This window comes from Nelumbo nucifera, chromosome 4 (genome assembly GCF_055504915.1).
Source record: "Nelumbo nucifera cultivar China Antique chromosome 4, China Antique-T2T, whole genome shotgun sequence".
Taxonomy (NCBI): domain Eukaryota; kingdom Viridiplantae; phylum Streptophyta; class Magnoliopsida; order Proteales; family Nelumbonaceae; genus Nelumbo; species Nelumbo nucifera.
Window position 1 is genome coordinate 53,246,107 of NC_142652.1, and position 22,662 is coordinate 53,268,768.

Sequence of the window (22,662 nt, forward strand, 5' to 3'; positions counted from 1 at the left end):
GGGCCCACAATGCACGACGAATGCCAAAAGCCCGGTTTTTTCACGGTTCCCATTCAGTAATGACAATCGTGCCGCAAATGGTCCGAGTATCCGGCGCATTGTTTGCGTTTGTCTCGCCGAAACGACAAATGGAATTTGCAAATACGATATCGAAATAAAATATTAATAAAATTGGGGTGCAACACGAGGACTTCCCAGGAGGTCACCCATCCTAATACTACTCTCGCCCATGCACACTTAACTTCGGAGTTCTGATGGGATCCGGTGCATTAGTGCTGGTATGATCGCACCCGTTTAATTCATGCTCGCTTAGATCTTTATGCACTATCTTGCTCCCCTCCATTATTTGTTTTAGACTTGAAAAAACTGTGTATGCAGACTTCCTCCCTTGGTAACCGTGCACAAGCTCCTACGTGAGCAGAGTGTTTGCTTTTCAGATCTGCCGCACCCCCGGATAGATGCAATACTATCGCGGGGCCCACAATGCACGACGAATGCCAAAAGCCCGGTTTTTGCACGGTTCCCATTCAGTAATGACGATCGTGCCGCAAATGGTCCGATTATCCGGCGCGTTGTTTGAGTTTGTCTCGCCGAAACGACAAATGGAATTTGCAAATACGATATCGAAATAAAATATTAATAAAATTGGGGTGCAACACAAGGACTTCCCAGGAGGTCACCCATCCTAATACTACTCTCGCCCAAGCACACTTAACTTCGGAGTTCTGATGGGATCCGGTGCATTAGTGCTGGTATGATCGCACCCGTTTAATTCATGCTCGCTTAGATCTTTATGCACTGTCTTGCTCCCTTCCATTAATTGTTTTAGATTTGAAAAAAATGTGTATGCAGCCTTCTTCCCTTGGTAACCGTGCACAAGCTCCTACGTGAGCGGAGTGTTTGCTTTTCAGATCTGCCGCACCTCCGGATAGATGTAATACTATTGTGGGGCCCACAATGCATGACGAATGACGAAAGCCCGGTTCTTGCATCGTGGCCATTCAGTAATGACGATCGTGCCGCAAATGGTCCGAGTATCTGACGCATTGTTTCCAGTATCTCCCAGAAACAACAAATGGAATTTCCAAATACAAATCAAAATAAAATATTAATAAAATTGGGGTGCAAGACGAGGACTTCCCAGGAGGTCACCCATCCTAGTACTACTCTCGCCCAAGCACGCTTAACTTCGGAGTTCTGATGGGATCCGGTGCATTAGTGCTGGTATGATCGCACCCGTTTAATTCATGCTCGCTTAGATCTTTATGCACTATCTTGCTCCCCTCCATTAATTGTTTTAGACTTGAAAAAACTGTGTATGCAGCCTTCCTCCCTTGGTAACCGTGCACAAGCTCCTACGTGAGCAGAGTGTTTGCTTTTCAGATCTGCCGCACCCCCTGATAGATGCAATAGTATCGCGGGGCCCACAATGCACGATGAATGCCAAAAGCCCGGTTTTTGCACGGTTCCCATTCAGTAATGACAATCGTGCCGCAAATGGTCCGAGTATCCGGCACGTTGTTTGCGTTTGTCTCGCCGAAACGACAAATGGAATTTGCAAATACGATATCGAAATAAAATAATAATAAAATTGGGTGCAACACGAGAACTTCCCAGGAGGTCACCCATCCTAGTACTACTCTCACCCAAGCACGTTTAACTTCGGAGTTCTGATGGGATCCTGTGCATTAGTGCTGGTATGATCGCAACCGTTTAATTCATGCTCGCTTAGATCTTTATGCACTATCTTGCTCCCCTCCATTAATTGTTTTAGATTTGAAAAAACTGTGTATGCAGCCTTCCTCCCTTGGTAACCGTGCACAAGCTCCTACGTGAGCAGAGTGTTTGCATTTCAGATCTGCCGCACCCCCGGATAGATGCAATACTATCGCGGGGCCCACAATGCATGACGAATGCCGAAAGCTCGGTTCTTGCATCGTTGCCATTCAGTAATGACGATCGTGCCGCAAATGGTCCGAGTATCCGACGCATTGTTTCTAGTTGTCTCCTAGAAACAACAAATGGAATTTGCAAATACAAATCAAAATAAAATATTAATAAAATTGGGGTGCAACACGAGGACTTCCCAGGAGGTCACCCATCCTAGTACTACTCTCGCCCAAGCACGCTTAACTTCGGAGTTCTGATGGGATCCGGTGCATTAGTGCTGGTATGATCGCACCCGTTTAATTCATGCTCGCTTAGATCTTTATGCACTATCTTGCTCCCCTCCATTAATTGTTTTAGACTTGAAAAAACTGTGTATGCAGCCTTCCTCCCTTGGTAACCGTGCACAAGCTCCTACGTGAGCAGAGTGTTTGCTTTTCAGATCTGCCGCACCCCCTGATAGATGCAATAATATCGCGGGGCCCACAATGCACGATGAATGCCAAAAGCCCGGTTTTTGCACGGTTCCCATTCAGTAATGACAATCGTGCCGCAAATGGTCCGAGTATCCGGCACGTTGTTTGCGTTTGTCTCGCCGAAACGACAAATGGAATTTGCAAATACGATATCGAAATAAAATATTAATAAAATTGGGGTGCAACACGAGAACTTCCCAGGAGGTCACCCATCCTAGTACTACTCTCACACAAGCACGTTTAACTTCGGAGTTCTGATGGGATCCTGTGCATTAGTGCTGGTATGATCGCACCCGTTTAATTCATGCTCGCTTAGATCTTTATGCACTATCTTGCTCCCCTCCATTAATTGTTTTAGATTTGAAAAAACTGTGTATGCAGCCTTCCTCCCTTGGTAACCGTGCACAAGCTCCTACGTGAGCAGAGTGTTTGCATTTCAGATCTGCCGCACCCCCGGATAGATGCAATACTATCGCGGGGCCCACAATGCATGACGAATGCCGAAAGCCCGGTTCTTGCATCGTTGCCATTCAGTAATGACGATCGTGCCGCAAATGGTCCGAGTATCCGACGCATTGTTTCTAGTTGTCTCCTAGAAACAACAAATGGAATTTGCAAATACAAATCAAAATAAAATATTAATAAAATTGGGGTGCAACACGAGGACTTCCCAGGAGGTCACCCATCCTAGTACTACTCTCGCCCAAGCATGCTTAACTTCGGAGTTCTGATGGGATCCGGTGCATTAGTGCTGGAATGATCGCACCCATTTAATTCATGTTCGCTTAGATCTTTATGCACTATCTTGCTCCCCTCCATTAATTGTTTTAGACTTGAAAAAACTGTGTATGCAGCCTTCCTCCCTTGGTAACCGTGCACAAGCTCTTACGTGAGCAGAGTGTTTGCTTTTTAGATCTGCCGCACCCCCGGATAGATGCAATACTATCGCGGGGCCCACAATGCACGACGAATGCCAAAAGCCCGGTTTTTTCACGGTTCCCATTCAGTAATGACAATCGTGCCGCAAATGGTCCGAGTATCCGGCGCGTTGTTTGCGTTTGTCTCGCCGAAACGACAAATGGAATTTGCAAATACGATATCGAAATAAAATATTAATAAAATTGGGGTGCAACACGAGGACTTCCCAGGAGGTCACCCATCCTAGGACTACTCCCGCCCATGCACACTTAACTTCGGAGTTCTGATGGGATCCGGTGCATTAGTGCTGGTATTATCGCACCCGTTTAATTCATGCTCGCTTAGATGTTTATGCACTATCTTGCTCCCCTCCATTAATTGTTTTAGACTTGAAAAAACTGTGTATGCAGCCTTCCTCCCTTGGTAACCGTGCACAAGCTCCTACGTGAGCAGAGTGTTTGCTTTTCAGATCTGCCGCACCCCCGGATAGATGCAATACTATCGCGGGGCCCACAATGCGCGACGAATGCCAAAAGCCCGGTTTTTGCACGGTTCCCATTCAGTAATGACAATCGTGCCGCAAATGGTCCGAGTATCCAGCGCGTTGTTTGCGTTTGTCTCGCCGAAACGACAAATGGAATTTGCAAATACGATATCGAAATAAAATATTAATAAAATTGGGGTGCAACACGAGGACTTCCCAGGAGGTCACCCATCCTAGTACTACTCTCGCCCATGCAAACTTAACTTCGGAGTTCTGATGGGATCCGGTGCATTAGTACTGGTATGATCGCACCCGTTTAATTCATGCTCGCTTAGATCTTTATGCACTATCATGCTCCCCTCCATTAATTGTTTTAGACTTGAAAAAACTGTGTATGCAGCCTTCCTCCCTTGGTAACCGTGCACAAGCTCCTACGTGAGCAGAGTGTTTGCTTTTCAGATCTGCCGCACCCCCGGATAGATGCAATACTATCGCGGGGCCCACAATGCACGACGAATGCCAAAAGCCCGGTTTTTGCACGGTTCCCATTCAGTAATGACGATCGTGCCGCAAATGGTCCGAGTATCCGGCGCGTTGTTTGAGTTTGTCTCGCCGAAACGACAAATGGAATTTGCAAATACGATATCGAAATAAAATATTAATAAAATTGGGGTGCAACACAAGGACTTCCCAGGAGGTCACCCATCCTAATACTACTCTCGCCCAAGCACACTTAACTACGGAGTTCTGATGGGATCTGGTGCATTAGTGCTGGTATAATCGCACCCGTTTAATTCATGCTCGCTTAGATCTTTATGAACTATCTTGCTCCCTTCCATTAATTGTTTTAGATTTGAAAAAAATGTGAATGCAGCCTTCTTCCCTTGGTAACCGTGCACAAGCTCCTACGTGAGCGGAGTGTTTGCTTTTCAGATCTGCCGCACCTCCGGATAGATGCAATACTATCGCGGGGCCCACAATGCATGACGAATGCCGAAAGCCCGGTTCTTGCATCGAGGCCATTCAGTAATGACGATCGTGCCGCAAATGGTCCGAGTATCCGACGCATTGTTTCCAGTATCTCCCAGAAACAACAAATGGAATTTGCAAATACAAATCAAAATAAAATATTAATAAAATTGGGGTGCAACACGAGGACTTCACAGGAGGTCACCCATCCTAGTACTACTCCCGCCCAAGCACGATTAACTTCGGAGTTCTGATGGGATCCGGTGCATTAGTGCTGGTATGATCGCACCCGTTTAATTCATGCTCGCTTAGATCTTTATGCACTATCTTGCTCCCCTCCATTAATTGTTTTAGACTTGAAAAAACTGTGTATGCAGCCTTCCTCCCTTGGTAACTGTGCACAAGCTCCTACGTGAGCAGTGTGTTTGCTTTTCAGATCTGCCGCACCCCCGGATAAATGCAATACTATCGCGGGACCCACAATGCACGACGAATGCCAAAAGCCCGGTTTTTGCACGGTTCCCATTCAGTAATGACGATTGTGCCGCAAATGGTCCGAGTATCCGGCGCGTTGTTTGCGTTTGTCTCGCCGAAACGACAAATGGAATTTGCAAATACGATATCGAAATAAAATATTAATAAAATTGGGGTGCAACACGAGGACTTCCCAGGAGGTCACCCATCCTAGTACTACGCTCGCCCAAGCACACTTAACTTCGGACTTCTGATGGGATCCGGTGCATTAGTGCTGGTATGATCGCACCCGTTTAATTCATGCTCGCTTAGATCTTTATGCACTGTCTTGCTCCCCTCCATTAATTGTTTTAGATTTGAAAAAAATGTGTATGCAGCCTTCCTCCCTTGGTAACCGTGCGCAAGCTCCTACGTGAGCGGAGTGTTTGCTTTTCAGATCTGCCGCACCTCCGGATAGATGCAATACTATCGCGGGGCCCACAATGCATGACGAATGCCGAAAGCCCGGTTCTTGCATCGTGGCCATTCTGTAATGACGATCGTGCCGCAAATGGTCCGAGTATCCGACGAATTGTTTCCAGTATCTCCCAGAAACAACAAATGGAATTTGCAAATACAAATCAAAATAAAATATTAATAAAATTGGGGTGCAACACGAGGACTTCGCAGGAGGTCACCCATCCTAGTACTACTCTCGCCCAAGCACGCTTAACTTCGGAGTTCTGATGGGATCCGGTGCATTAGTGCTGGTATGATCGCACCCGTTTAATTCATGCTCGCTTAGATCTTTATGCACTATCTTGCTCCCCTCCATTAATTGTTTTAGACTTGAAAAAACTGTGTATGCAGCCTTCCTCCCTTGGTAACCGTGCACAAGCTCCTACGTGAGCAGAGTGTTTGCTTTTCAGATCTGCCGCACCCCCTGATAGATGCAATAATATCGCAGGGCCCACATTGCACGATGAATGCCAAAAGCCCGGTTTTTGCACGGTTCCCATTCAGTAATGACAATCGTGCCGCAAATGGTCCGAGTATCCGGCACGTTGTTTGCGTTTGTCTCGCCGAAACGACAAATGGAATTTGCAAATACGATATCAAAATAAAATATTAATAAAATTGGGGTGCAACACGAGGACTTTCCAGGAGGTCACCCATCCTAGTACTACTCTCGCCCAAGCACGCTTAACTTCAGAGTTCTGATGGGATCCTGTGCATTAGTGCTGGTATGATCGCACCCGTTTAATTCATGCTCGCTTAGATCTTTATGCACTATCTTGCTCCTCTCCATTAATTGTTTTAGATTTGAAAAAACTGTGTATGCAGCCTTCCTCCCTTGGTAACCGTGCACAAGCTCGTACGTGAGCAGAGTGTTTGCATTTCAGATCTGCCGCACCCCCGGATAGATGCAATACTATCGCGGGGCCCACAATGCATGACGAATGCCGAAAGCCCGGTTCTTGCATCGTTGCCATTCAGTAATGACGATCGTGCCGCAAATGGTCCGTATATCCGACGCATTGTTTCCAGTTGTCTCCCAGAAACAACAAATGGAATTTGCAAATACAAATCAAAATAAAATATTAATAAAATTGGGGTACAACAAGAGGACTTCCCAGGAGGTCACCCATCCTAGTACTACTCTCGCCCAAGCACGCTTAACTTCGGAGTTCTGATGGGATCCGGTGCATTAGTGCTGGTATGATCGCACCCGTTTAATACATGCTCGCTTAGATCTTTATGCACTATCTTGCTCCCCTCCATTAATTGTTTTAGACTTGAAAAAACTGTGTATGCAGCCTTCCTCCGTTGGTAACCGTGCACAAGCTCTTACGTGAGCAGAGTGTTTGCTTTTTAGATCTGCCGGACCCCCGGATAGATGCAATACTATCGCGGGGCCCACAATGCACGACGAATGCCAAAAGCCCGGTTTTTTCACGGTTCCCATTCAGTAATAACAATCGTGCCGCAAATGGTCCGAGTATCCGGCGCGTTGTTTGCGTTTGTCTCGCCGAAACGACAAATGGAATTTGCAAATACGATATCGAAATAAAATATTAATAAAATTGGGGTGCAACACGAGGACTTCCCAGGAGGTCACCCATCCTAATACTACTCTCGCCCATGCACACTTAACTTCGGAGTTCTGATGGGATCCGGTGCATTAGTGCTGGTATGATCGCACCCGTTTAATTCATGCTCGCTTAGATCTTTATGCACTATCTTGCTCCCCTCCATTATTTGTTTTAGACTTGAAAAAACTGTGTATGCAGACTTCCTCCCTTGGTAACCGTGCACAAGCTCCTACGTGAGCAGAGTGTTTGCTTTTCAGATCTGCCGCACCCCCGGATAGATGCAATACTATCGCGGGGCCCACAATGCACGACGAATGCCAAAAGCCCGGTTTTTGCACGGTTCCCATTCAGTAATGACGATCGTGCCGCAAATGGTCCGATTATCCGGCGCGTTGTTTGAGTTTGTCTCGCCGAAACGACAAATGGAATTTGCAAATACGATATCGAAATAAAATATTAATAAAATTGGGGTGCAACACAAGGACTTCCCAGGAGGTCACCCATCCTAATACTACTCTCGCCCAAGCACACTTAACTTCGGAGTTCTGATGGGATCCGGTGCATTAGTGCTGGTATGATCGCACCTGTTTAATTCATGCTCGCTTAGATCTTTATGACCTATCTTGCTCCCTTCCATTAATTGTTTTAGATTTGAAAAGAATGTGTATGCAGCCTTCTTCCCTTGGTAACCGTGCACAAGCTCCTACGTGAGCGGAGTGTTTGCTTTTCAGATCTGCCGCACCTCCGGATAGATGTAATACTATCGTGGGGCCCACAATGCATGACGAATGACGAAAGCCCGGTTCTTGCATCGTGGCCATTCAGTAATGACGATCGTGCCGCAAATGGTCCGAGTATCCGACGCATTGTTTCCAGTATCTCCCCGAAACAACAAATGGAATTTCCAAATACAAATCAAAATAAAATATTAATAAAATTGGGGTGCAAGACGAGGACTTCCCAGGAGGTCACCCATCCTAGTACTACTCTCGCCCAAGCACGCTTAACTTCGGAGTTCTGATGGGATCCGGTGCATTAATGCTGGTATGATCGCACCCGTTTAATTCATGCTCGCTTAGATCTTTATGCACTATCTTGCTCCCCTCCATTAATTGTTTTAGACTTGAAAAAACTGTGTATGCAGCCTTCCTCCGTTGGTAACCGTGCACAAGCTCCTACGTGAGCAGAGTGTTTGCTTTTCAGATCTGCCGCACCCCCTGATAGATGCAATAATATCGCGGGGCCCACAATGCACGATGAATGCCAAAAGCCCGGTTTTTGCACGGTTCCCATTCAGTAATGACAATCGTGCCGCAAATGGTCCGAGTATCCGGCACGTTGTTTGCGTTTGTCTCGCCGAAACGACAAATGGAATTTGCAAATACGATATCGAAATAAAATATTAATAAAATTGGGGTGCAACACGAGGACTTCCCAGGAGGTCACCCATCCTAGTACTACTCTCGCCCAAGCACGTTTAACTTCGGAGTTCTGATGGGATCCTGTACATTAGTGCTGGTATGATCGCACCCGTTTAATTCATGCTCGCTTAGATCTTTATGCACTATCTTGCTCCCCTCCATTAATTGTTTTAGATTTGAAAAAACTGTGTATGCAGCCTTCCTCCCTTGGTAACCGTGCACAAGCTCCTACGTGAGCAGAGTGTTTGCATTTCAGATCTGCCGCACCCCCGGATAGATGCAATACTATCGCGGGGCCCACAATGCATGACGAATGCCGAAAGCCCGGTTCTTGAATCGTTGCCATTCAGTAATGACGATCGTGCCGCAAATGGTCCGAGTATCCGACGCATTGTTTCTAGTTGTCTCCTAGAAACAACAAATGGAATTTGCAAATACAAATCAAAATAAAATATTAATAAAATTGGGGTGCAACACGAGGACTTCCCAGGAGGTCACCCATCCTAGTACTACTCTCGCCCAAGCATGCTTAACTTCGGAGTTCTGATGGGATCCGGTGCATTAGTGCTGGAATGATCGCACCCATTTAATTCATGCTCGCTTAGATCTTTATGCACTATCTTGCTCCCCTCCATTAATTGTTTTAGACTTGAAAAAACTGTGTATGCAGCCTTCCTCCCTTGGTAACCGTGCACAAGCTCTTACGTGAGCAGAGTGTTTGCTTTTCAGATCTGCCGCACCCCCGGATAGATGCAATACTATCGCGGGGCCCACAATGCACGACGAATGCCAAAAGCCCGGTTTTTGCACGGTTCCCATTCAGTAATGACGATCGTGCCGCAAATGGTCCGAGTATCCGGCGCGTTGTTTGAGTTTGTCTCGCCGAAACGACAAATGGAATTTGCAAATACGATATCGAAATAAAATATTAATAAAATTGGGGTGCAACACAAGGACTTCCCAGGAGGTCACCCATCCTAATACTACTCTCGCCCAAGCACACTTAACTTCGGAGTTCTGATGGGATCTGGTGCATTAGTGCTGGTATAATCGCACCCGTTTAATTCATGCTCGCTTAGATCTTTATGAACTATCTTGCTCCCTTCCATTAATTGTTTTAGATTTGAAAAAAATGTGAATGCAGCCTTCTTCCCTTGGTAACCGTGCACAAGCTCCTACGTGAGCGGAGTGTTTGCTTTTCAGATCTGCCGCACCTCCGGATAGATGCAATACTATCGCGGGGCCCACAATGCATGACGAATGCCGAAAGCCCGGTTCTTGCATCGAGGCCATTCAGTAATGACGATCGTGCCGCAAATGGTCCGAGTATCCGACGCATTGTTTCCAGTATCTCCCAGAAACAACAAATGGAATTTGCAAATACAAATCAAAATAAAATATTAATAAAATTGGGGTGCAACACGAGGACTTCACAGGAGGTCACCCATCCTAGTACTACTCCCGCCCAAGCACGATTAACTTCGGAGTTCTGATGGGATCCGGTGCATTAGTGCTGGTATGATCGCACCCGTTTAATTCATGCTCGCTTAGATCTTTATGCACTATCTTGCTCCCCTCCATTAATTGTTTTAGACTTGAAAAAACTGTGTATGCAGCCTTCCTCCCTTGGTAACTGTGCACAAGCTCCTACGTGAGCAGTGTGTTTGCTTTTCAGATCTGCCGCACCCCCGGATAAATGCAATACTATCGCGGGACCCACAATGCACGACGAATGCCAAAAGCCCGGTTTTTGCACGGTTCCCATTCAGTAATGACGATTGTGCCGCAAATGGTCCGAGTATCCGGCGCGTTGTTTGCGTTTGTCTCGCCGAAACGACAAATGGAATTTGCAAATACGATATCGAAATAAAATATTAATAAAATTGGGGTGCAACACGAGGACTTCCCAGGAGGTCACCCATCCTAGTACTACGCTCGCCCAAGCACACTTAACTTCGGACTTCTGATGGGATCCGGTGCATTAGTGCTGGTATGATCGCACCCGTTTAATTCATGCTCGCTTAGATCTTTATGCACTGTCTTGCTCCCCTCCATTAATTGTTTTAGATTTGAAAAAAATGTGTATGCAGCCTTCCTCCCTTGGTAACCGTGCGCAAGCTCCTACGTGAGCGGAGTGTTTGCTTTTCAGATCTGCCGCACCTCCGGATAGATGCAATACTATCGCGGGGCCCACAATGCATGACGAATGCCGAAAGCCCGGTTCTTGCATCGTGGCCATTCTGTAATGACGATCGTGCCGCAAATGGTCCGAGTATCCGACGAATTGTTTCCAGTATCTCCCAGAAACAACAAATGGAATTTGCAAATACAAATCAAAATAAAATATTAATAAAATTGGGGTGCAACACGAGGACTTCGCAGGAGGTCACCCATCCTAGTACTACTCTCGCCCAAGCACGCTTAATTTCGGAGTTCTGATGGGATCCGGTGCATTAGTGCTGGTATGATCGCACCCGTTTAATTCATGCTCGCTTAGATCTTTATGCACTATCTTGCTCCCCTCCATTAATTGTTTTAGACTTGAAAAAACTGTGTATGCAGCCTTCCTCCCTTGGTAACCGTGCACAAGCTCCTACGTGAGCAGAGTGTTTGCTTTTCAGATCTGCCGCACCCCCTGATAGATGCAATAATATCGCAGGGCCCACATTGCACGATGAATGCCAAAAGCCCGGTTTTTGCACGGTTCCCATTCAGTAATGACAATCGTGCCGCAAATGGTCCGAGTATCCGGCACGTTGTTTGCGTTTGTCTCGCCGAAACGACAAATGGAATTTGCAAATACGATATCAAAATAAAATATTAATAAAATTGGGGTGCAACACGAGGACTTTCCAGGAGGTCACCCATCCTAGTACTACTCTCGCCCAAGCACGCTTAACTTCAGAGTTCTGATGGGATCCTGTGCATTAGTGCTGGTATGATCGCACCCGTTTAATTCATGCTCGCTTAGATCTTTATGCACTATCTTGCTCCTCTCCATTAATTGTTTTAGATTTGAAAAAACTGTGTATGCAGCCTTCCTCCCTTGGTAACCGTGCACAAGCTCGTACGTGAGCAGAGTGTTTGCATTTCAGATCTGCCGCACCCCCGGATAGATGCAATACTATCGCGGGGCCCACAATGCATGACGAATGCCGAAAGCCCGGTTCTTGCATCGTTGCCATTCAGTAATGACGATCGTGCCGCAAATGGTCCGTATATCCGACGCATTGTTTCCAGTTGTCTCCCAGAAACAACAAATGGAATTTGCAAATACAAATCAAAATAAAATATTAATAAAATTGGGGTACAACAAGAGGACTTCCCAGGAGGTCACCCATCCTAGTACTACTCTCGCCCAAGCACGCTTAACTTCGGAGTTCTGATGGGATCCGGTGCATTAGTGCTGGTATGATCGCACCCGTTTAATACATGCTCGCTTAGATCTTTATGCACTATCTTGCTCCCCTCCATTAATTGTTTTAGACTTGAAAAAACTGTGTATGCAGCCTTCCTCCGTTGGTAACCGTGCACAAGCTCTTACGTGAGCAGAGTGTTTGCTTTTTAGATCTGCCGGACCCCCGGATAGATGCAATACTATCGCGGGGCCCACAATGCACGACGAATGCCAAAAGCCCGGTTTTTTCACGGTTCCCATTCAGTAATAACAATCGTGCCGCAAATGGTCCGAGTATCCGGCGCGTTGTTTGCGTTTGTCTCGCCGAAACGACAAATGGAATTTGCAAATACGATATCGAAATAAAATATTAATAAAATTGGGGTGCAACACGAGGACTTCCCAGGAGGTCACCCATCCTAATACTACTCTCGCCCATGCACACTTAACTTCGGAGTTCTGATGGGATCCGGTGCATTAGTGCTGGTATGATCGCACCCGTTTAATTCATGCTCGCTTAGATCTTTATGCACTATCTTGCTCCCCTCCATTATTTGTTTTAGACTTGAAAAAACTGTGTATGCAGACTTCCTCCCTTGGTAACCGTGCACAAGCTCCTACGTGAGCAGAGTGTTTGCTTTTCAGATCTGCCGCACCCCCGGATAGATGCAATACTATCGCGGGGCCCACAATGCACGACGAATGCCAAAAGCCCGGTTTTTGCACGGTTCCCATTCAGTAATGACGATCGTGCCGCAAATGGTCCGATTATCCGGCGCGTTGTTTGAGTTTGTCTCGCCGAAACGACAAATGGAATTTGCAAATACGATATCGAAATAAAATATTAATAAAATTGGGGTGCAACACAAGGACTTCCCAGGAGGTCACCCATCCTAATACTACTCTCGCCCAAGCACACTTAACTTCGGAGTTCTGATGGGATCCGGTGCATTAGTGCTGGTATGATCGCACCTGTTTAATTCATGCTCGCTTAGATCTTTATGACCTATCTTGCTCCCTTCCATTAATTGTTTTAGATTTGAAAAGAATGTGTATGCAGCCTTCTTCCCTTGGTAACCGTGCACAAGCTCCTACGTGAGCGGAGTGTTTGCTTTTCAGATCTGCCGCACCTCCGGATAGATGTAATACTATCGTGGGGCCCACAATGCATGACGAATGACGAAAGCCCGGTTCTTGCATCGTGGCCATTCAGTAATGACGATCGTGCCGCAAATGGTCCGAGTATCCGACGCATTGTTTCCAGTATCTCCCCGAAACAACAAATGGAATTTCCAAATACAAATCAAAATAAAATATTAATAAAATTGGGGTGCAAGACGAGGACTTCCCAGGAGGTCACCCATCCTAGTACTACTCTCGCCCAAGCACGCTTAACTTCGGAGTTCTGATGGGATCCGGTGCATTAATGCTGGTATGATCGCACCCGTTTAATTCATGCTCGCTTAGATCTTTATGCACTATCTTGCTCCCCTCCATTAATTGTTTTAGACTTGAAAAAACTGTGTATGCAGCCTTCCTCCGTTGGTAACCGTGCACAAGCTCCTACGTGAGCAGAGTGTTTGCTTTTCAGATCTGCCGCACCCCCTGATAGATGCAATAATATCGCGGGGCCCACAATGCACGATGAATGCCAAAAGCCCGGTTTTTGCACGGTTCCCATTCAGTAATGACAATCGTGCCGCAAATGGTCCGAGTATCCGGCACGTTGTTTGCGTTTGTCTCGCCGAAACGACAAATGGAATTTGCAAATACGATATCGAAATAAAATATTAATAAAATTGGGGTGCAACACGAGGACTTCCCAGGAGGTCACCCATCCTAGTACTACTCTCGCCCAAGCACGTTTAACTTCGGAGTTCTGATGGGATCCTGTACATTAGTGCTGGTATGATCGCACCCGTTTAATTCATGCTCGCTTAGATCTTTATGCACTATCTTGCTCCCCTCCATTAATTGTTTTAGATTTGAAAAAACTGTGTATGCAGCCTTCCTCCCTTGGTAACCGTGCACAAGCTCCTACGTGAGCAGAGTGTTTGCATTTCAGATCTGCCGCACCCCCGGATAGATGCAATACTATCGCGGGGCCCACAATGCATGACGAATGCCGAAAGCCCGGTTCTTGAATCGTTGCCATTCAGTAATGACGATCGTGCCGCAAATGGTCCGAGTATCCGACGCATTGTTTCTAGTTGTCTCCTAGAAACAACAAATGGAATTTGCAAATACAAATCAAAATAAAATATTAATAAAATTGGGGTGCAACACGAGGACTTCCCAGGAGGTCACCCATCCTAGTACTACTCTCGCCCAAGCATGCTTAACTTCGGAGTTCTGATGGGATCCGGTGCATTAGTGCTGGAATGATCGCACCCATTTAATTCATGCTCGCTTAGATCTTTATGCACTATCTTGCTCCCCTCCATTAATTGTTTTAGACTTGAAAAAACTGTGTATGCAGCCTTCCTCCCTTGGTAACCGTGCACAAGCTCTTACGTGAGCAGAGTGTTTGCTTTTCAGATCTGCCGCACCCCCGGATAGATGCAATACTATCGCGGGGCCCACAATGCACGACGAATGCCAAAAGCCCGGTTTTTGCACGGTTCCCATTCAGTAATGACGATCGTGCCGCAAATGGTCCGAGTATCCGGCGCGTTGTTTGAGTTTGTCTCGCCGAAACGACAAATGGAATTTGCAAATACGATATCGAAATAAAATATTAATAAAATTGGGGTGCAACACAAGGACTTCCCAGGAGGTCACCCATCCTAATACTACTCTCGCCCAAGCACACTTAACTTCGGAGTTCTAATGGGATCTGGTGCATTAGTGCTGGTATAATCGCACCCGTTTAATTCATGCTCGCTTAGATCTTTATGAACTATCTTGCTCCCTTCCATTAATTGTTTTAGATTTGAAAAAAATGTGAATGCAGCCTTCTTCCCTTGGTAACCGTGCACAAGCTCCTACGTGAGCGGAGTGTTTGCTTTTCAGATCTGCCGCACCTCCGGATAGATGCAATACTATCGCGGGGCCCACAATGCATGACGAATGCCGAAAGCCCGGTTCTTGCATCGAGGCCATTCAGTAATGACGATCGTGCCGCAAATGGTCCGAGTATCCGACGCATTGTTTCCAGTATCTCCCAGAAACAACAAATGGAATTTGCAAATACAAATCAAAATAAAATATTAATAAAATTGGGGTGCAACACGAGGACTTCACAGGAGGTCACCCATCCTAGTACTACTCCCGCCCAAGCACGATTAACTTCGGAGTTCTGATGGGATCCGGTGCATTAGTGCTGGTATGATCGCACCCGTTTAATTCATGCTCGCTTAGATCTTTATGCACTATCTTGCTCCCCTCCATTAATTGTTTTAGACTTGAAAAAACTGTGTATGCAGCCTTCCTCCCTTGGTAACTGTGCACAAGCTCCTACGTGAGCAGTGTGTTTGCTTTTCAGATCTGCCGCACCCCCGGATAAATGCAATACTATCGCGGGACCCACAATGCACGACGAATGCCAAAAGCCCGGTTTTTGCACGGTTCCCATTCAGTAATGACGATTGTGCCGCAAATGGTCCGAGTATCCGGCGCGTTGTTTGCGTTTGTCTCGCCGAAACGACAAATGGAATTTGCAAATACGATATCGAAATAAAATATTAATAAAATTGGGGTGCAACACGAGGACTTCCCAGGAGGTCACCCATCCTAGTACTACGCTCGCCCAAGCACACTTAACTTCGGACTTCTGATGGGATCCGGTGCATTAGTGCTGGTATGATCGCACCCGTTTAATTCATGCTCGCTTAGATCTTTATGCACTGTCTTGCTCCCCTCCATTAATTGTTTTAGATTTGAAAAAAATGTGTATGCAGCCTTCCTCCCTTGGTAACCGTGCGCAAGCTCCTACGTGAGCGGAGTGTTTGCTTTTCAGATCTGCCGCACCTCCGGATAGATGCAATACTATCGCGGGGCCCACAATGCATGACGAATGCCGAAAGCCCGGTTCTTGCATCGTGGCCATTCTGTAATGACGATCGTGCCGCAAATGGTCCGAGTATCCGACGAATTGTTTCCAGTATCTCCCAGAAACAACAAATGGAATTTGCAAATACAAATCAAAATAAAATATTAATAAAATTGGGGTGCAACACGAGGACTTCGCAGGAGGTCACCCATCCTAGTACTACTCTCGCCCAAGCACGCTTAACTTCGGAGTTCTGATGGGATCCGGTGCATTAGTGCTGGTATGATCGCACCCGTTTAATTCATGCTCGCTTAGATCTTTATGCACTATCTTGCTCCCCTCCATTAATTGTTTTAGACTTGAAAAAACTGTGTATGCAGCCTTCCTCCCTTGGTAACCGTGCACAAGCTCCTACGTGAGCAGAGTGTTTGCTTTTCAGATCTGCCGCACCCCCTGATAGATGCAATAATATCGCAGGGCCCACATTGCACGATGAATGCCAAAAGCCCGGTTTTTGCACGGTTCCCATTCAGTAATGACAATCGTGCCGCAAATGGTCCGAGTATCCGGCACGTTGTTTGCGTTTGTCTCGCCGAAACGACAAATGGAATTTGCAAATACGATATCAAAATAAAATATTAATAAAATTGGGGTGCAACACGAGGACTTTCCAGGAGGTCACCCATCCTAGTACTACTCTCGCCCAAGCACGCTTAACTTCAGAGTTCTGATGGGATCCTGTGCATTAGTGCTGGTATGATCGCACCCGTTTAATTCATGCTCGCTTAGATCTTTATGCACTATCTTGCTCCTCTCCATTAATTGTTTTAGATTTGAAAAAACTGTGTATGCAGCCTTCCTCCCTTGGTAACCGTGCACAAGCTCGTACGTGAGCAGAGTGTTTGCATTTCAGATCTGCCGCACCCCCGGATAGATGCAATACTATCGCGGGGCCCACAATGCATGACGAATGCCGAAAGCCCGGTTCTTGCATCGTTGCCATTCAGTAATGACGATCGTGCCGCAAATGGTCCGTATATCCGACGCATTGTTTCCAGTTGTCTCCCAGAAACAACAAATGGAATTTGCAAATACAAATCAAAATAAAATATTAATAAAATTGGGGTACAACAAGAGGACTTCCCAGGAGGTCACCCATCCTAGTACTACTCTCGCCCAAGCACGCTTAACTTCGGAGTTCTGATGGGATCCGGTGCATTAGTGCTGGTATGATCGCACCCGTTTAATACATGCTCGCTTAGATCTTTATGCACTATCTTGCTCCCCTCCATTAATTGTTTTAGACTTGAAAAAACTGTGTATGCAGCCTTCCTCCGTTGGTAACCGTGCACAAGCTCTTACGTGAGCAGAGTGTTTGCTTTTTAGATCTGCCGGACCCCCGGATAGATGCAATACTATCGCGGGGCCCACAATGCACGACGAATGCCAAAAGCCCGGTTTTTTCACGGTTCCCATTCAGTAATAACAATCGTGCCGCAAATGGTCCGAGTATCCGGCGCGTTGTTTGCGTTTGTCTCGCCGAAACGACAAATGGAATTTGCAAATACGATATCGAAATAAAATATTAATAAAATTGGGGTGCAACACGAGGACTTCCCAGGAGGTCACCCATCCTAATACTACTCTCGCCCATGCACACTTAACTTCGGAGTTCTGATGGGATCCGGTGCATTAGTGCTGGTATGATCGCACCCGTTTAATTCATGCTCGCTTAGATCTTTATGCACTATCTTGCTCCCCTCCATTATTTGTTTTAGACTTGAAAAAACTGTGTATGCAGACTTCCTCCCTTGGTAACCGTGCACAAGCTCCTACGTGAGCAGAGTGTTTGCTTTTCAGATCTGCCGCACCCCCGGATAGATGCAATACTATCGCGGGGCCCACAATGCACGACGAATGCCAAAAGCCCGGTTTTTGCACGGTTCCCATTCAGTAATGACGATCGTGCCGCAAATGGTCCGATTATCCGGCGCGTTGTTTGAGTTTGTCTCGCCGAAACGACAAATGGAATTTGCAAATACGATATCGAAATAAAATATTAATAAAATTGGGGTGCAACACAAGGACTTCCCAGGAGGTCACCCATCCTAATACTACTCTCGCCCAAGCACACTTAACTTCGGAGTTCTGATGGGATCCGGTGCATTAGTGCTGGTATGATCGCACCTGTTTAATTCATGCTCGCTTAGATCTTTATGACCTATCTTGCTCCCTTCCATTAATTGTTTTAGATTTGAAAAGAATGTGTATGCAGCCTTCTTCCCTTGGTAACCGTGCACAAGCTCCTACGTGAGCGGAGTGTTTGCTTTTCAGATCTGCCGCACCTCCGGATAGATGTAATACTATCGTGGGGCCCACAATGCATGACGAATGACGAAAGCCCGGTTCTTGCATCGTGGCCATTCAGTAATGACGATCGTGCCGCAAATGGTCCGAGTATCCGACGCATTGTTTCCAGTATCTCCCCGAAACAACAAATGGAATTTCCAAATACAAATCAAAATAAAATATTAATAAAATTGGGGTGCAAGACGAGGACTTCCCAGGAGGTCACCCATCCTAGTACTACTCTCGCCCAAGCACGCTTAACTTCGGAGTTCTGATGGGATCCGGTGCATTAATGCTGGTATGATCGCACCCGTTTAATTCATGCTCGCTTAGATCTTTATGCACTATCTTGCTCCCCTCCATTAATTGTTTTAGACTTGAAAAAACTGTGTATGCAGCCTTCCTCCGTTGGTAACCGTGCACAAGCTCCTACGTGAGCAGAGTGTTTGCTTTTCAGATCTGCCGCACCCCCTGATAGATGCAATAATATCGCGGGGCCCACAATGCACGATGAATGCCAAAAGCCCGGTTTTTGCACGGTTCCCATTCAGTAATGACAATCGTGCCGCAAATGGTCCGAGTATCCGGCACGTTGTTTGCGTTTGTCTCGCCGAAACGACAAATGGAATTTGCAAATACGATATCGAAATAAAATATTAATAAAATTGGGGTGCAACACGAGGACTTCCCAGGAGGTCACCCATCCTAGTACTACTCTCGCCCAAGCACGTTTAACTTCGGAGTTCTGATGGGATCCTGTACATTAGTGCTGGTATGATCGCACCCGTTTAATTCATGCTCGCTTAGATCTTTATGCACTATCTTGCTCCCCTCCATTAATTGTTTTAGATTTGAAAAAACTGTGTATGCAGCCTTCCTCCCTTGGTAACCGTGCACAAGCTCCTACGTGAGCAGAGTGTTTGCATTTCAGATCTGCCGCACCCCCGGATAGATGCAATACTATCGCGGGGCCCACAATGCATGACGAATGCCGAAAGCCCGGTTCTTGAATCGTTGCCATTCAGTAATGACGATCGTGCCGCAAATGGTCCGAGTATCCGACGCATTGTTTCTAGTTGTCTCCTAGAAACAACAAATGGAATTTGCAAATACAAATCAAAATAAAATATTAATAAAATTGGGGTGCAACACGAGGACTTCCCAGGAGGTCACCCATCCTAGTACTACTCTCGCCCAAGCATGCTTAACTTCGGAGTTCTGATGGGATCCGGTGCATTAGTGCTGGAATGATCGCACCCATTTAATTCATGCTCGCTTAGATCTTTATGCACTATCTTGCTCCCCTCCATTAATTGTTTTAGACTTGAAAAAACTGTGTATGCAGCCTTCCTCCCTTGGTAACCGTGCACAAGCTCTTACGTGAGCAGAGTGTTTGCTTTTTAGATCTGCCGCACCCCCGGATAGATGCAATACTATCGCGGGGCCCACAATGCACGACGAATGCCAAAAGCCCGGTTTTTTCACGGTTCCCATTCAGTAATGACAATCGTGCCGCAAATGGTCCGAGTATCCGGCGCGTTGTTTGCGTTTGTCTCGCCGAAACGACAAATGGAATTTGCAAATACGATATCGAAATAAAATATTAATAAAATTGGGGTGCAACACGAGGACTTCCCAGGAGGTCACACATCCTAGGACTACTCCCGCCCATGCACACTTAACTTCGGAGTTCTGATGGGATCCGGTGCATTAGTGCTGGTATTATCGCACCCGTTTAATTCATGCTCGCTTAGATGTTTATGCACTATCTTGCTCCCCTCCATTAATTGTTTTAGGCTTGAAAAAACTGTGTATGCAGCCTTCCTCCCTTGGTAACCGTGCACAAGCTCCTACGTGAGCAGAGTGTTTGCTTTTCAGATCTGCCGCACCCCCGGATAGATGCAATACTATCGCGGGGCCCACAATGCACGACGAATGCCAAAAGCCCGGTTTTTGCACGGTTCCCATTCAGTAATGACGATCGTGCCGCAAATGGTCCGAGTATCCGGCGCGTTGTTTGAGTTTGTCTCGCCGACACGACAAATGGAATTTGCAAATACGATATCGAAATAAAATATTAATAAAATTGGGGTGAAACACAAGGACTTCCCAGGAGGTCACCCATCCTAATACAACTCTCGCCCAAGCATACTTAACTTCGAAGTTCTGATGGGATCCGGTGCATTAGTGCTGGTATGATCGCACCCGTTTAATTCATGCTCGCTTAGATCTTTATGCACTATCTTGCTCCCCTCCATTAATTGTTTTAGACTTGAAAAAACTGTGTATGCAGCCTTCCTCCCTTGGTAACCGTGCACAAGCTCTTACGTGAGCAGAGTGTTTGCTTTTTAGATCTGCCGCACCCCCGGATAGATGCAATACTATCGCGGGGCCCACAATGCACGACGAATGCCAAAAGCCCGGTTTTTTCACGGTTCCCATTCAGTAATGACAATCGTGCCGCAAATGGTCCGAGTATCCGGCGCGTTGTTTGCGTTTGTCTCGCCGAAACGACAAATGGAATTTGCAAATACGATATCGAAATAAAATATTAATAAAATTGGGGTGCAACACGAGGACTTCCCAGGAGGTCACCCATCCTAGTACTACGCTCGCCCAAGCACACTTAACTTCGGACTTCTGATGGGATCCGGTGCATTAGTGCTGGTATGATCGCACCCGTTTAATTCATGCTCGCTTAGATCTTTATGCACTGTCTTGCTCCCCTCCATTAATTGTTTTAGATTTGAAAAAAATGTGTATGCAGCCTTCCTCCCTTGGTAACCGTGCGCAAGCTCCTACGTGAGCGGAGTGTTTGCTTTTCAGATCTGCCGCACCTCCGGATAGATGCAATACTATCGCGGGGCCCACAATGCATGACGAATGCCGAAAGCCCGGTTCTTGCATCGTGGCCATTCTGTAATGACGATCGTGCCGCAAATGGTCCGAGTATCCGACGAATTGTTTCCAGTATCTCCCAGAAACAACAAATGGAATTTGCAAATACAAATCAAAATAAAATATTAATAAAATTGGGGTGCAACACGAGGACTTCGCAGGAGGTCACCCATCCTAGTACTACTCTCGCCCAAGCACGCTTAACTTCGGAGTTCTGATGGGATCCGGTGCATTAGTGCTGGTATGATCGCACCCGTTTAATTCATGCTCGCTTAGATCTTTATGCACTATCTTGCTCCCCTCCATTAATTGTTTTAGACTTGAAAAAACTGTGTATGCAGCCTTCCTCCCTTGGTAACCGTGCACAAGCTCCTACGTGAGCAGAGTGTTTGCTTTTCAGATCTGCCGCACCCCCTGATAGATGCAATAATATCGCAGGGCCCACATTGCACGATGAATGCCAAAAGCCCGGTTTTTGCACGGTTCCCATTCAGTAATGACAATCGTGCCGCAAATGGTCCGAGTATCCGGCACGTTGTTTGCGTTTGTCTCGCCGAAACGACAAATGGAATTTGCAAATACGATATCAAAATAAAATATTAATAAAATTGGGGTGCAACACGAGGACTTTCCAGGAGGTCACCCATCCTAGTACTACTCTCGCCCAAGCACGCTTAACTTCAGAGTTCTGATGGGATCCTGTGCATTAGTGCTGGTATGATCGCACCCGTTTAATTCATGCTCGCTTAGATCTTTATGCACTATCTTGCTCCTCTCCATTAATTGTTTTAGATTTGAAAAAACTGTGTATGCAGCCTTCCTCCCTTGGTAACCGTGCACAAGCTCGTACGTGAGCAGAGTGTTTGCATTTCAGATCTGCCGCACCCCCGGATAGATGCAATACTATCGCGGGGCCCACAATGCATGACGAATGCCGAAAGCCCGGTTCTTGCATCGTTGCCATTCAGTAATGACGATCGTGCCGCAAATGGTCCGTATATCCGACGCATTGTTTCCAGTTGTCTCCCAGAAACAACAAATGGAATTTGCAAATACAAATCAAAATAAAATATTAATAAAATTGGGGTACAACAAGAGGACTTCCCAGGAGGTCACCCATCCTAGTACTACTCTCGCCCAAGCACGCTTAACTTCGGAGTTCTGATGGGATCCGGTGCATTAGTGCTGGTATGATCGCACCCGTTTAATACATGCTCGCTTAGATCTTTATGCACTATCTTGCTCCCCTCCATTAATTGTTTTAGACTTGAAAAAACTGTGTATGCAGCCTTCCTCCGTTGGTAACCGTGCACAAGCTCTTACGTG

At 46.4% G+C, this 22,662-nt stretch overlaps 46 non-coding genes and 2 pseudogenes across 46 annotated transcripts; all 48 read right to left on the reverse strand.

The window, feature by feature from the left end:
• Positions 1–173: 173 nt before the first annotated feature.
• LOC148798896 (5S ribosomal RNA) lies at positions 174–292 on the reverse strand. Its single transcript, XR_016073105.1, has one exon. It is a non-coding gene; the product is annotated as a 5S ribosomal RNA (ribosomal RNA).
• A 355-nt stretch (positions 293–647) lies between these two features.
• LOC148798897 (5S ribosomal RNA) lies at positions 648–766 on the reverse strand. Its single transcript, XR_016073422.1, has one exon. It is a non-coding gene; the product is annotated as a 5S ribosomal RNA (ribosomal RNA).
• A 353-nt stretch (positions 767–1,119) lies between these two features.
• On the reverse strand, positions 1,120–1,238 carry LOC148798898 (5S ribosomal RNA). Its single transcript, XR_016071706.1, has one exon. It is a non-coding gene; the product is annotated as a 5S ribosomal RNA (ribosomal RNA).
• Positions 1,239–1,592: 354 nt separating this feature from the next.
• Positions 1,593–1,711, reverse strand: LOC148798899 (5S ribosomal RNA). Its single transcript, XR_016069902.1, has one exon. It is a non-coding gene; the product is annotated as a 5S ribosomal RNA (ribosomal RNA).
• Positions 1,712–2,065: 354 nt separating this feature from the next.
• Positions 2,066–2,184, reverse strand: LOC148798900 (5S ribosomal RNA). Its single transcript, XR_016068761.1, has one exon. It is a non-coding gene; the product is annotated as a 5S ribosomal RNA (ribosomal RNA).
• A 355-nt stretch (positions 2,185–2,539) lies between these two features.
• LOC148798901 (5S ribosomal RNA) lies at positions 2,540–2,658 on the reverse strand. Its single transcript, XR_016070331.1, has one exon. It is a non-coding gene; the product is annotated as a 5S ribosomal RNA (ribosomal RNA).
• A 354-nt stretch (positions 2,659–3,012) lies between these two features.
• LOC148798902 (5S ribosomal RNA) lies at positions 3,013–3,131 on the reverse strand. The gene has a single exon (XR_016073519.1). It is a non-coding gene; the product is annotated as a 5S ribosomal RNA (ribosomal RNA).
• Positions 3,132–3,486: 355 nt separating this feature from the next.
• LOC148798903 (5S ribosomal RNA) lies at positions 3,487–3,605 on the reverse strand. The gene has a single exon (XR_016075472.1). It is a non-coding gene; the product is annotated as a 5S ribosomal RNA (ribosomal RNA).
• Positions 3,606–3,960: 355 nt separating this feature from the next.
• LOC148798904 (5S ribosomal RNA) lies at positions 3,961–4,079 on the reverse strand. Its single transcript, XR_016075360.1, has one exon. It is a non-coding gene; the product is annotated as a 5S ribosomal RNA (ribosomal RNA).
• Positions 4,080–4,434: 355 nt separating this feature from the next.
• On the reverse strand, positions 4,435–4,553 carry LOC148798905 (5S ribosomal RNA). Its single transcript, XR_016070240.1, has one exon. It is a non-coding gene; the product is annotated as a 5S ribosomal RNA (ribosomal RNA).
• A 353-nt stretch (positions 4,554–4,906) lies between these two features.
• On the reverse strand, positions 4,907–5,025 carry LOC148798906 (5S ribosomal RNA). The gene has a single exon (XR_016072353.1). It is a non-coding gene; the product is annotated as a 5S ribosomal RNA (ribosomal RNA).
• Positions 5,026–5,380: 355 nt separating this feature from the next.
• On the reverse strand, positions 5,381–5,499 carry LOC148798907 (5S ribosomal RNA). Its single transcript, XR_016075689.1, has one exon. It is a non-coding gene; the product is annotated as a 5S ribosomal RNA (ribosomal RNA).
• Positions 5,500–5,852: 353 nt separating this feature from the next.
• LOC148798908 (5S ribosomal RNA) lies at positions 5,853–5,971 on the reverse strand. Its single transcript, XR_016071191.1, has one exon. It is a non-coding gene; the product is annotated as a 5S ribosomal RNA (ribosomal RNA).
• Positions 5,972–6,326: 355 nt separating this feature from the next.
• Positions 6,327–6,445, reverse strand: LOC148798909 (5S ribosomal RNA). Its single transcript, XR_016069679.1, has one exon. It is a non-coding gene; the product is annotated as a 5S ribosomal RNA (ribosomal RNA).
• A 354-nt stretch (positions 6,446–6,799) lies between these two features.
• Positions 6,800–6,918, reverse strand: LOC148798910 (5S ribosomal RNA). Its single transcript, XR_016075034.1, has one exon. It is a non-coding gene; the product is annotated as a 5S ribosomal RNA (ribosomal RNA).
• A 355-nt stretch (positions 6,919–7,273) lies between these two features.
• On the reverse strand, positions 7,274–7,392 carry LOC148798911 (5S ribosomal RNA). Its single transcript, XR_016073106.1, has one exon. It is a non-coding gene; the product is annotated as a 5S ribosomal RNA (ribosomal RNA).
• Positions 7,393–7,747: 355 nt separating this feature from the next.
• Positions 7,748–7,866, reverse strand: LOC148798912 (5S ribosomal RNA). Its single transcript, XR_016075523.1, has one exon. It is a non-coding gene; the product is annotated as a 5S ribosomal RNA (ribosomal RNA).
• A 353-nt stretch (positions 7,867–8,219) lies between these two features.
• Positions 8,220–8,338, reverse strand: LOC148798913 (5S ribosomal RNA). The gene has a single exon (XR_016072310.1). It is a non-coding gene; the product is annotated as a 5S ribosomal RNA (ribosomal RNA).
• A 355-nt stretch (positions 8,339–8,693) lies between these two features.
• LOC148798914 (5S ribosomal RNA) lies at positions 8,694–8,812 on the reverse strand. The gene has a single exon (XR_016075136.1). It is a non-coding gene; the product is annotated as a 5S ribosomal RNA (ribosomal RNA).
• Positions 8,813–9,166: 354 nt separating this feature from the next.
• On the reverse strand, positions 9,167–9,285 carry LOC148798915 (5S ribosomal RNA). Its single transcript, XR_016073520.1, has one exon. It is a non-coding gene; the product is annotated as a 5S ribosomal RNA (ribosomal RNA).
• A 355-nt stretch (positions 9,286–9,640) lies between these two features.
• LOC148798916 (5S ribosomal RNA) lies at positions 9,641–9,759 on the reverse strand. Its single transcript, XR_016069621.1, has one exon. It is a non-coding gene; the product is annotated as a 5S ribosomal RNA (ribosomal RNA).
• Positions 9,760–10,112: 353 nt separating this feature from the next.
• Positions 10,113–10,231, reverse strand: LOC148798917 (5S ribosomal RNA). The gene has a single exon (XR_016072354.1). It is a non-coding gene; the product is annotated as a 5S ribosomal RNA (ribosomal RNA).
• Positions 10,232–10,586: 355 nt separating this feature from the next.
• On the reverse strand, positions 10,587–10,705 carry LOC148798918 (5S ribosomal RNA). The gene has a single exon (XR_016075690.1). It is a non-coding gene; the product is annotated as a 5S ribosomal RNA (ribosomal RNA).
• Positions 10,706–11,058: 353 nt separating this feature from the next.
• LOC148798919 (5S ribosomal RNA) lies at positions 11,059–11,177 on the reverse strand. The gene has a single exon (XR_016073538.1). It is a non-coding gene; the product is annotated as a 5S ribosomal RNA (ribosomal RNA).
• Positions 11,178–11,532: 355 nt separating this feature from the next.
• Positions 11,533–11,651, reverse strand: LOC148798920 (5S ribosomal RNA). Its single transcript, XR_016069681.1, has one exon. It is a non-coding gene; the product is annotated as a 5S ribosomal RNA (ribosomal RNA).
• A 354-nt stretch (positions 11,652–12,005) lies between these two features.
• LOC148798921 (5S ribosomal RNA) lies at positions 12,006–12,124 on the reverse strand. Its single transcript, XR_016075035.1, has one exon. It is a non-coding gene; the product is annotated as a 5S ribosomal RNA (ribosomal RNA).
• A 355-nt stretch (positions 12,125–12,479) lies between these two features.
• On the reverse strand, positions 12,480–12,598 carry LOC148798922 (5S ribosomal RNA). Its single transcript, XR_016073107.1, has one exon. It is a non-coding gene; the product is annotated as a 5S ribosomal RNA (ribosomal RNA).
• A 355-nt stretch (positions 12,599–12,953) lies between these two features.
• LOC148798923 (5S ribosomal RNA) lies at positions 12,954–13,072 on the reverse strand. Its single transcript, XR_016075524.1, has one exon. It is a non-coding gene; the product is annotated as a 5S ribosomal RNA (ribosomal RNA).
• Positions 13,073–13,425: 353 nt separating this feature from the next.
• Positions 13,426–13,544, reverse strand: LOC148798924 (5S ribosomal RNA). The gene has a single exon (XR_016072311.1). It is a non-coding gene; the product is annotated as a 5S ribosomal RNA (ribosomal RNA).
• A 355-nt stretch (positions 13,545–13,899) lies between these two features.
• LOC148798925 (5S ribosomal RNA) lies at positions 13,900–14,018 on the reverse strand. Its single transcript, XR_016075137.1, has one exon. It is a non-coding gene; the product is annotated as a 5S ribosomal RNA (ribosomal RNA).
• A 354-nt stretch (positions 14,019–14,372) lies between these two features.
• LOC148798926 (5S ribosomal RNA) lies at positions 14,373–14,491 on the reverse strand. The gene has a single exon (XR_016073521.1). It is a non-coding gene; the product is annotated as a 5S ribosomal RNA (ribosomal RNA).
• A 355-nt stretch (positions 14,492–14,846) lies between these two features.
• On the reverse strand, positions 14,847–14,965 carry LOC148798927 (5S ribosomal RNA). Its single transcript, XR_016070018.1, has one exon. It is a non-coding gene; the product is annotated as a 5S ribosomal RNA (ribosomal RNA).
• A 353-nt stretch (positions 14,966–15,318) lies between these two features.
• On the reverse strand, positions 15,319–15,437 carry LOC148798928 (5S ribosomal RNA). The gene has a single exon (XR_016072355.1). It is a non-coding gene; the product is annotated as a 5S ribosomal RNA (ribosomal RNA).
• A 355-nt stretch (positions 15,438–15,792) lies between these two features.
• On the reverse strand, positions 15,793–15,911 carry LOC148798929 (5S ribosomal RNA). The gene has a single exon (XR_016075691.1). It is a non-coding gene; the product is annotated as a 5S ribosomal RNA (ribosomal RNA).
• A 353-nt stretch (positions 15,912–16,264) lies between these two features.
• LOC148798930 (5S ribosomal RNA) lies at positions 16,265–16,383 on the reverse strand. Its single transcript, XR_016071192.1, has one exon. It is a non-coding gene; the product is annotated as a 5S ribosomal RNA (ribosomal RNA).
• Positions 16,384–16,738: 355 nt separating this feature from the next.
• Positions 16,739–16,857, reverse strand: LOC148798931 (5S ribosomal RNA). Its single transcript, XR_016069682.1, has one exon. It is a non-coding gene; the product is annotated as a 5S ribosomal RNA (ribosomal RNA).
• A 354-nt stretch (positions 16,858–17,211) lies between these two features.
• LOC148798932 (5S ribosomal RNA) lies at positions 17,212–17,330 on the reverse strand. Its single transcript, XR_016075036.1, has one exon. It is a non-coding gene; the product is annotated as a 5S ribosomal RNA (ribosomal RNA).
• A 355-nt stretch (positions 17,331–17,685) lies between these two features.
• LOC148798933 (5S ribosomal RNA) lies at positions 17,686–17,804 on the reverse strand. The gene has a single exon (XR_016073108.1). It is a non-coding gene; the product is annotated as a 5S ribosomal RNA (ribosomal RNA).
• A 355-nt stretch (positions 17,805–18,159) lies between these two features.
• Positions 18,160–18,278, reverse strand: LOC148798934 (5S ribosomal RNA). The gene has a single exon (XR_016075525.1). It is a non-coding gene; the product is annotated as a 5S ribosomal RNA (ribosomal RNA).
• Positions 18,279–18,631: 353 nt separating this feature from the next.
• Positions 18,632–18,750, reverse strand: LOC148798935 (5S ribosomal RNA). Its single transcript, XR_016072312.1, has one exon. It is a non-coding gene; the product is annotated as a 5S ribosomal RNA (ribosomal RNA).
• A 355-nt stretch (positions 18,751–19,105) lies between these two features.
• Positions 19,106–19,224, reverse strand: LOC148798936 (5S ribosomal RNA). The gene has a single exon (XR_016075139.1). It is a non-coding gene; the product is annotated as a 5S ribosomal RNA (ribosomal RNA).
• A 354-nt stretch (positions 19,225–19,578) lies between these two features.
• On the reverse strand, positions 19,579–19,697 carry LOC148798937 (5S ribosomal RNA). The gene has a single exon (XR_016073522.1). It is a non-coding gene; the product is annotated as a 5S ribosomal RNA (ribosomal RNA).
• A 355-nt stretch (positions 19,698–20,052) lies between these two features.
• LOC148798938 (5S ribosomal RNA) lies at positions 20,053–20,171 on the reverse strand (annotated as a pseudogene).
• A 355-nt stretch (positions 20,172–20,526) lies between these two features.
• LOC148798939 (5S ribosomal RNA) lies at positions 20,527–20,645 on the reverse strand (annotated as a pseudogene).
• A 355-nt stretch (positions 20,646–21,000) lies between these two features.
• On the reverse strand, positions 21,001–21,119 carry LOC148798940 (5S ribosomal RNA). The gene has a single exon (XR_016075692.1). It is a non-coding gene; the product is annotated as a 5S ribosomal RNA (ribosomal RNA).
• Positions 21,120–21,472: 353 nt separating this feature from the next.
• On the reverse strand, positions 21,473–21,591 carry LOC148798941 (5S ribosomal RNA). The gene has a single exon (XR_016071193.1). It is a non-coding gene; the product is annotated as a 5S ribosomal RNA (ribosomal RNA).
• A 355-nt stretch (positions 21,592–21,946) lies between these two features.
• On the reverse strand, positions 21,947–22,065 carry LOC148798942 (5S ribosomal RNA). Its single transcript, XR_016069683.1, has one exon. It is a non-coding gene; the product is annotated as a 5S ribosomal RNA (ribosomal RNA).
• Positions 22,066–22,419: 354 nt separating this feature from the next.
• LOC148798943 (5S ribosomal RNA) lies at positions 22,420–22,538 on the reverse strand. Its single transcript, XR_016075038.1, has one exon. It is a non-coding gene; the product is annotated as a 5S ribosomal RNA (ribosomal RNA).
• Positions 22,539–22,662: the final 124 nt, after the last annotated feature.